Source organism: Schistocerca gregaria, chromosome 2 (assembly GCF_023897955.1).
Source record: "Schistocerca gregaria isolate iqSchGreg1 chromosome 2, iqSchGreg1.2, whole genome shotgun sequence".
Taxonomy (NCBI): Eukaryota; Metazoa; Arthropoda; class Insecta; order Orthoptera; family Acrididae; genus Schistocerca; species Schistocerca gregaria.
In genome coordinates, this window is record NC_064921.1 from 591,469,267 (window position 1) to 591,478,652 (window position 9,386).

The 9,386-nt window shown below is 48.1% G+C and overlaps 1 non-coding gene across 1 annotated transcript; it reads left to right on the forward strand.

Annotated features, from left to right (window-relative positions):
• Positions 1 to 2,001: 2,001 nt before the first annotated feature.
• Positions 2,002 to 2,073, forward strand: Trnap-agg (transfer RNA proline (anticodon AGG)). Its single transcript has one exon. It is a non-coding gene; the product is annotated as a tRNA-Pro (tRNA).
• The last annotated feature ends 7,313 nt before the right edge of the window (positions 2,074 to 9,386 follow it).

Below are 9,386 nucleotides of genomic sequence, written 5' to 3' on the forward strand. Positions count from 1 at the left end.
TCGCAATGTGGAAAAGAGGAATGCAGTAGTAAAAGAAAAAAAGAAAACAATTTTGGTTTGTCATGTCGCGCTAGAAAACGTAATTTCGCAAAAAGGTAAAATAAAGAAAAAGAAAAGCAGAAGAGAAATATATCGAACATCGATTCAGTGTGTTGTCGAAGTTATATAAAATATGTTTCCGTTGTCCATTAACAATTTTCTAATTATCAATAAAAAGATAAAACGATTGCCTTTCATCATGGTGAACTTTCTGTTGAGTACAAACAAAACTGCAATAATTACGAAGTTTTTCATGTTTTTGCGTGTAAGCTATGCTTGCATCAAAAGCAGTCACTTTGGTTACATAGAGGCGTAGAATTTACGCAATCAATTTTTATTATTCACAAAATACAATTTTTATTCTGTAAGAATATAAAACACCCAAGGATCTAACAATGATCAGGGAGGACGACTGTTCAATCCCGCGTCCGGCCATCCTGATTTAGGTTTCCCGTAATTTCCCTAAATCACTTCAGGCAAATGCCGGGATGGTTCCTCTGAAAGGGCAAGGTCGACTTCCTTCCCTATCCTTCCCTAATCCAATGAGACCGATGACCTAGCTGTTTGGTCTCTTCCCCCAAACAAACGTCGTGGCCCGGGTAGAGCCGTGTAAAAAGCATCACGTCGAAACTTTGTGATGTATTTCTAGGGAAAACGCTTCGACACAGAAGAAAAAAGAATATATAACGTTGTCCACAGCACTGATATATTATAACTTTGAAGAAACTGAGTTTCGTTAACAACGCTTTATTGACGACTGGTTTCGGAAAAAATACCATTCAAGTATGATCAAATGTGCAGAAACCATGTGATTGTGATGTAAATTTTTTTGACCAATTGTTAGCTTGGATGTGACGTTTTACCTGTTGATCTATCGTACAAAGTTACTTTGTTAGAATATATTTTTACACTGACTTTAAAAGGTAGTTGTTCCGGAAATTGGTCCGAACGAAGAATTATTTAATAAAAATCAGCTTATTGTCTTATTTCTTCAGATATGGATAAATGTTGTAAATTACGAAATATTAAAAAATCTAATTTTTCGAAAACTTCACAGCTTTCGTCCCGCATAAATGAACTATCAGAAAAATTATTTTGTTTATGACATTTGGTTTTAACACGTACCAAAATAAACGAGTGCTCTGCGAATGAGACAACGTAGGCTCCAAAACTGTACAGTGCATTAATTTTAACGTAAACTAATGGCAATGAAAGCGTCAGGTCAGTTCTTTTTTTCCCAGACGAAAAAAAGTGAATAAATATTGTTGCCGCACGGAATGCTCAGCCCCTTCCGCCGGAAGTTCGAGTCCTCCCTCGAGCATGGGTGTGGGTGTTGTTCTTAGTACAAGACTGTGTAGGTAGTGTGTAAGTCTAGGGACCGATGACTTCAGCAGTTTGGTCCATTAGGAAACCACACATATTTGAATAAGTGTCAACGTGTAGCGTTTAGTGGAGCTCCAGTTGTAAGAATACCGAAGTGTACATTATTGCTACGCTCCTCCCTGTATGCAGGGTGTACACACGACGAGGCGACCACCTTCGGCAAGTGTTCAGGTCCCTGTCCAGGGCAATAGTTATGTCGCTGCCGATCGCAGGCATGGAGGCGCACGATGTGCGAGGATAAATACCTTGACGATCCGAAAGATGTAAGGAAAACATAACGAATAGGAAGAAGTAGTACGAAACAAACGATTCAATTGATTTGGGCACACACCATAGATTATAAATTCTTTTCTTGACTGGCTTTCACTGCTCTCTCATAGTTACTTCCTGCTTTTCTGAAGTAGGGACAGCCAGACTCAGCTCGGCATACCTCAGCAGCCTCGCCCGTCGCAGCTGAGCTGGCAGCCAGTGTTGGCGACCGCAGCAGCAGCAGCAGCAGCAGTAGAGTGCCGCCTGTTGCACGGAAGTGGGTCACGCTTTCTGCACTTTCTATAGCACACACGAACATGTTCTCAGCATGGCTCGTTGGTCTAGGGGTATGATTCTCGCTTAGGGTGCGAGAGGTCCCGGGTTCAAATCCCGGACGAGCCCGAAATTTTTATATTTTGTTGTTTCCCTCTTAAGGAAGAAAGTATACAAGCATACATATTCGGTATGCTGCACCCAACTCCACATCGAATGCCGAAAGCGTTGGGAACCAAGGAATACAGGATTTCTCGATACACTGAAATTCAGGCCATAAGAGAAGGAGCACAAACACGTAACAGTTCCGTTCCGCTGCAGCTGCTGTTTCATTGACTTTTAACGTTCATTTCTACTCCAATACACTTACATGGCAATTGTTTAGTTGTTCATAGTCGGCCTGTGGCTGTGGAGCGGTGCGGTACGTCCCGGCCGCTCCGTGTCGCGTTTCCGGGTGTGTTGTTGTTTACCGCGCCGGCGCGCTAGTGGTACGTATTGCCGTCACGTTCCTGACACACGATGGCTCTTTCGTATCGGAAAGCCACGATCAAGCTGCAGTTCGACACTACGTACTCTAGACCCAAGGCCCACGAAGTAGAGCGTTTTTTACGCGATGTGGTACATGTTGATCCTAACGAGCTGATCGGTATCCACTTATCTATTGTCTCCAGCGTCGTATATCTTAAGTTCACTGACGACGAAGCATGTGACAAACTTCTCAGACGCTCGACGGCAGGTTATCGGTTCTGCCACTCAGACGGAAACGTGGGTGTGGTGACGCTTGAACGTGCTGGATTGGGAATCCAAAATGTGCGCGTGTTTGAGCTCCCTTTTGAAGTTCCAGCGGATTTGGTCACCCTTGCTCTTCGACCCTATGGAACAGTTCTCGGCCACACGGCCGAAAAATGGAAGACCTTCGACACCTACCCTGTCCTTAACGGGGTGCGACAAGTCCGTATTGACCTGCATCGCCATATTCCTTCGTATCTCACGATCGCTGGTTGCAGGGCAATAATTATTTACGACGGTCAGCCGAGAACCTGCTCCGGTTGTGGCCAGACGGGACACATGCGTACCGAATGCCTGCAACGCCGTCTCGCGCAGACACCCTCGACCGACCAGATTCGTCCGTCGACACCGACCTCTCTGCCGATTACGTATGTTGCGGCGGCGAGACGGGAGACGCCAGCTGTATATGACGACCCCACTGTATTGGTGCGAGCTTTGGAGGACCCTGCAGTAGCTTCCACGGAGCCCCAAGCGTCTTTCAGTGCTGATGCTACTGATGTCCTTTCGTCGGACCCCGGCGCACCGTCACAACGGCTCGCCGACGGTGCGATGGAAGTTGAAGCACAGGATGCAGCGTCCTCCCCTTGCCCTACGTCGGAAACAGAGGCGCGGCAGCGTAAGCAGAAATCACCCAAGCGTCATAAGAAGCGGCGCAAGACAACCGACGACGTAGAACAGCCCGAGGCGACACCGCTGGATGACGAGGTGCCTCAACCGCTCCACCCCGCCGACACAGGCGACCCTACCGTCTCACACGGTTCGACGTCTTCTCCCACTACCGCTGGGTCTGGACCACATGGGGATGCGGGAGATCACCGCAGCTCCGACACCGGGGATGCACCCTTGCCTCCGTCTGCCTCTCGAGATCCAGTGGTGTCAACGTCCCTGGGCGACTGGGCGCAGGAGATGGAGTTGCAGGATGCGTTTCAGAACCAAGACGATGCACCGATGCCGATGGCAGCGTCTACGCGGCCGGCGACAGACGCCTAGGACGGCATGAGCACCTCTCGTCGCTGCCTAGCACTTCGCAAGACCGGCGCTCCACGTCACGACTACTGCCCTCCTGTCATACCATGGTCACCTCCCGAGACTTGATGGACCAGGCGTACCGCCTCGCCACGATCAACGTCAATGGCATTACATCTGATGTCAAGACCCGTATGCTGAAGGATACGTTACGCGCTGCGGATCTGGATGTTGTTTTCCTTCAAGAAGTCCGATCAGGACTCTGTCTCGATGCCTACGGATATGACGCCTACACTATGCCTGCAGATGTGGGCGGCGGAGGTACGGCGATTCTACTGCGGGAAGGGATAATGGCCACTGATGTCTCCTATTTACCGTCGGCCCGGGGGGTCGCACTCACGATTGGTACAGTACGTCTGGTGAACTTATATGCTCCTTCAGGCACCGGCAAAAGGAGAGAACGGCGCACCTTTTTTGCCGAAGATATAGCCCCGCTCTTCCAGGGCAATACCGACCACTTGGTAGTAGGCGGCGATTTTAATTGTGTGCTCCGCCCATCCGACCAGGAGCCACACTATACCACCTGCCCGGCACTCCAGGCACTTGTACAGGACTTGGCCTTGTTGGACACCTGGATCATCCAACACGGCGACCGTCGAGCACACACCTACTTTACTAGCCACTCCGCGAGCCGTTTGGATCGAGTCTACGTCACCCGCGGCCTACGATCGGCCGTTGTCGACGCTGAGATGTGGCCGGCAGCGTTCACGGATCACCTCGCATATGTGTGTACTCTCACCCTTCCCCGCCAGCGCGTCCGCCGAAGCAGGGGTCCGTGGCGCCTCAATGTGGCCCTTCTTGATGAGATACATTGCAGACGCGCAGTCGAGTCCACATGGAGCAATTGCCACCGGCGTTTACCCGCCTACCGTTCTGTACTTCAATGGTGGTTACGGTGTGCAAAACCCGCACTGTGCCGAACATTAGTCAGCTATGGACGCGACCGAGCGCGCTGGTATACTGCGACTACTGATTTTTACTATACTGCGCTCCGCGAACTGGCTGTACAACCGCCGTCGCCAGAGCGACAATCAGCAGTACAACGCGTCAAGGCACAATTGCTTCGTATCAACGCCGTACGTCTTGCGGGTGTGCGGGTGCGAGCGAGGACGACTGATGATGTTCGTGGTGAACGACCTTCCCTTCACCATATCATTCAAGAACGCCGAAGACGCAAGAGGCAGCTCATTACCGAGGTTGAGACGGAGGACGGGCGACGCGTTGACGCACAAATGGATATCGTCCGAGCGTTCACACAGTCATATAAACTTCTTTACGAGAGGGAGTCCCACATGAATGTAGGGGTCAGGGAAGTCCTATCTGACCTACCAGTCTCTCGGAACCTACAAGATGATGCTACGCTCTTGTCGGCGGTGACTTTGGAAGAACTGCGAGAGGCTCTGTTGCGTGGCTCTCCCAACAAAACGCCTGGCCCTGACGGCCTCCCTCTTGAATTTTACAAGCGGTTCTTTGATCTCATGGGCCCAATGTGGGTCAGGATGTACAGTGAACTCCTGGACGCCGATTTTCAGGTACCATCTGACTTTACTGAGGGTCTCTTGATCCCTGTGCCCAAACCCGGCGGAGGCCGTCGCCCTCTTGATTTTCGCCCGTTGACAATGCTAAACACTGACTATAAGCTGTTGACACGCATGCTCCGTGAGAGGCTCAAACCTACGGTAATGGCGGCCATTCACACTGATCAAACCTGCCTCGGGGGCGACACTAATGTGTTTACGACTTTAAGCACCTATAGAGACGTGGTGGCGCTCATGGAAACTTGCCGCCTCCAAGGCGCTCTTGTTGCGCTGGACTTCGACCATGCTTTCGACCGCGTTAACCATGGTTTCCTGCGTGCTGTTATGGAACACATCGGTGTCCCGCGTCTGACGACGTCTGTTGTGCTTCGATTGATCCATGGGGCTGTCACGAGGATTATGATCAACGGCTGTCGGTCCGCCCCCGTCCGTGTCAACAGGTCCGTCCGGCAGGGTTGTCCTCTTTCTGCCATGCTCTTCGCCGTTGCCCTCGAACCAGCTCTTCACGGACTACGGCGACGCTTAGAAGGACTTACTCTCCGTTCCGTAACCTTTCGATGTGGTGCATACGCCGACGATGTGATGTTCTTAGCACGGTCTGGTGACGAAATACACACGGCGTTTTCCTGGCTCCACCAGTATGGGGCGGTGGCAGGCAGTGTGCTCAACCTTCGGAAATCACGCTACATGGAGGTAGGACGAGGAATGCCTGCAGGTCTGGCCGTACCTCTGACAAAGGTCCCGATGCTCAAGTGTTTAGGGATATCACTCCATCGACAAATACAACGCACGGCGGCCTTTACGTATCGTATGGTCTTACGACGACTCCGTTTAGAGGCTCGTCTCAATAAATTCAGATCATTGAACGTTTTGCAACGCGCCCAATACGTTAATGTGTACATGGCTTCTCACCTTAACCATTACGCCCATGTACTGCCGATAACGGACACGATGGCTTCCAGGATACAGGCAGTGTTTGGACACGTGGTGAACGATGGTGCTGTTTTCAAGATCCGTTTTGTTACGCTTACTTTACCCTTCGACAAAGGCGGTGTTGGACTCACTCACGTCAAGCACAGAGCGCTAGCACTGTATCTCCGTTCCATGAGGCGACTCTGGCTTTCACCAACAGCCAGTCTCCCAGGCCTACTGATTGAAGAAGTGGCCCCACGTACGCTGTACCCACCGGTACCAGTTGGACATTTATCGCCCTCGCTGTCACACATTAGAACGTTTTTCGTCGAGCATAGCTATGTGTTGCGGGTTATATCGGAGACACGGAATCCGACAGCGAAGACTTATTATAGTGCTCTCCAGCACTGGACTCCGGATAACGACATTGTACGGCGCCACCCTACGGTCGACTGGCCACGAGTATGGCGAGCCATCCACGCGCCGTTCCTGTCTACTTTCGTGCGATCGACGTGGTATGTGGTCGTTAACGAGAAACTTCCAACCCGACAACGGCTGCATGCCATTCACCTAATTGACGACCCTGTGTGCCCCCGTTGCACGACGTTAGACACGGACGAACATAGACTGAACTGTGGCCCCGCGCGTGAGTGCTGGAAACTGATCCGCCAGATCCTGGCTTTCCTGCTCCGCCGCCCCTACGTTTCGATTTTACCCCAAGAACTCTTTCATCCCGACGCTGTCTATTTCCCTATGACCCGGATGAATGCGGTTAATTGGGTACGAGGAATGGCGATACACTACATATACCGCGATGGAGACAAAGACGTCCTCGATTTATGGTACTATATGATCGACGAGTTTCTGGTCTTAACGAACAGACAGGATTACCGGAACCTTTTTGCGAACTATTTGGGTTCGTCATTCATGGACCCACCTCCCAGCTGGGGTGTGCCGGGTGTGAGAAGATATTAACTTGTAGATGTGATCTTTCCACGATTCCCCTATGGTAACAGAAACAGTCTCTGACTGTGTGCAGCGGCCCCGGGCGCTCCAACGATTGGTGGCTGGTGATGTCCAAGGTAATGACGACCGCCCGTTCCTGGCCGCCCGCCTAGCAATGTGACCGCGGCGAGCAAGATGGCCCTTTTTAGTTCACTTTATTGGCAACTTTTTGCGCATGGCTGCCTTGTTTTTTTTTTATGCATTCTCAAAAAAAAATGTAGTTAGTAGTTTGTGAAATAAGCATTGTAGGCTGTGATTATATTTTTGTTGAGCTTAATAATTAGTGTGTGTAGAAACACCATTTTCTTTAAGTATTCAAGGCATATTTCTGTACATGTTATTTGCATAAGTGCCTTAGTACAACTTCAGTTTTGTGGCTTTGTCATCGCATTTCCATGAAAGTAACCAAAAAGATGGGAGGTTATTTTATGCACAGACTGATTTTTTCTTTTCTTTTTTTGTAATATTTTTATTTTCCATTTGAAGTGTAAAATTTGAGCTTAATTGTTATGTTCTGCACCACAAAGGTGAAGCTTTGTAAGACTTTTCCCAATAAGTTGTTTTCTTGTGTACTATTTTGTAATTGAATCCCATTTGTAAAAAAAAAAAAGAAAAAAAAGTTGGTAAAGCACTTGGCCGCGAAAGGCAAAGGTCCCGAGTTCGAGTCTCGGTCAGGCACAAAAAAAACTAAAAAAAAAGGGGTATGATTCTCGCTTAGGGTGCGAGAGGTCCCGGGTTCAAATCCCGGACGAGCCCATGTTTTTGTATCGTATTCCTAGCTTCGTGCAACTTGCAAACCTCGTGCAGTTTGTTAGAGCCGTAGGTAGCTCTAATTTACACACAGTTGCTTAATGTGTCGTTACGGTGACGACTGCGAAACAACAAGTGCTTGATTTCTAATTTGCGTCTTGATCCTACTCTCATCTCACTCTTCTTGATTTAGCAGGTTTCAGAAGAATACCGTAATGACGCTAGCGTCTTCCAGTATTTGAATTTAGCTAAAGTAGATGACGAAAATACGATGTAAATGCCAAAGAACGGCTATTCATTTACTTTGACAATACTAATTTGTCGTAGACGTCAACTCATTTCAAGTCTCAATATTTGTCCTCTGAACGATGCTACCTGATTACAGGGTGTGGCAAGTTTGGAATATTATTTTCTCCCCTCCCCTTTCCCAACCCATCCCCCTAAAAAAACCGTTGTCTAAGATTTCCAAAACAATATGCGATTAATATTATTTACATTTTGTTCGCCGCCTCCCCTCTCCACATAACAAATGTCTACGATCTCCAAAATAACACTCTATCACCGTCTTCTTCTTCTTCTTCTTCTTCTTCTTCTTCTTCTTCTTCTTCTTCAGTAGTGCTACAGCCCTTGGTGAGCCTTGGATTCTTTAACGATCTTCCTCCACACTTCTCGGTTATTTGCTGCTGTTTTCCGGACTCCCATACTGGTGAGATCCATTATTACGTCGTCAATCCACCTTCTTCTAGGTCCCCTTTTCGCCTAGCTGAATAGATCACAGCTTTCATCATTTTCTTTGGAATTCTATCCTCTGACAGTTTTCTCCAAGTGTCCTATTCATCGTATTCGGTGTGATTTCACACGTATTACTATCTCCCTACATTGTATTAACTCTTTTAATTAAGCAGTGTAGGTATTCCCCAGCCTTCTTCCTCCCTTATTGGCCCATAGATTTAGTGTAGTATTTTTCGCTCAATGGTTCTTAGTGTATTTACATTCTACCATTATCACCAATTTTTTTTTAAATATATACTTTGTTTAGGTCATTACTTGGTCCATCGTTTTAGTATAACTTACAATAAATCATAAATCAGGTAGATACATGATCTAAAAATCCCTTGCCCAAAAATTTCAGAACTAGATGTGTCAAGTTGTTATACGGTATAAAATCGGAAAGTCCACTCGGCACAATCCGACTTCATTTAGTTCTAACATTATTGTAAACACACGTCTGCAAACTACGGCTCTAGGAATACATAAATGGATGGAACGCTGTAGCTTCATATTTCTGTCGCCTGCATCTATGTTCGCGAAAGTCTTACTATCTTTTTTTAATTATTTTTTTAGAGGAGCATAATTAATCCTCTGCCTTGCCTACCCTCAACTTGCTATGGTTTACCGGTTCCACCTCAGGACTTATGAACC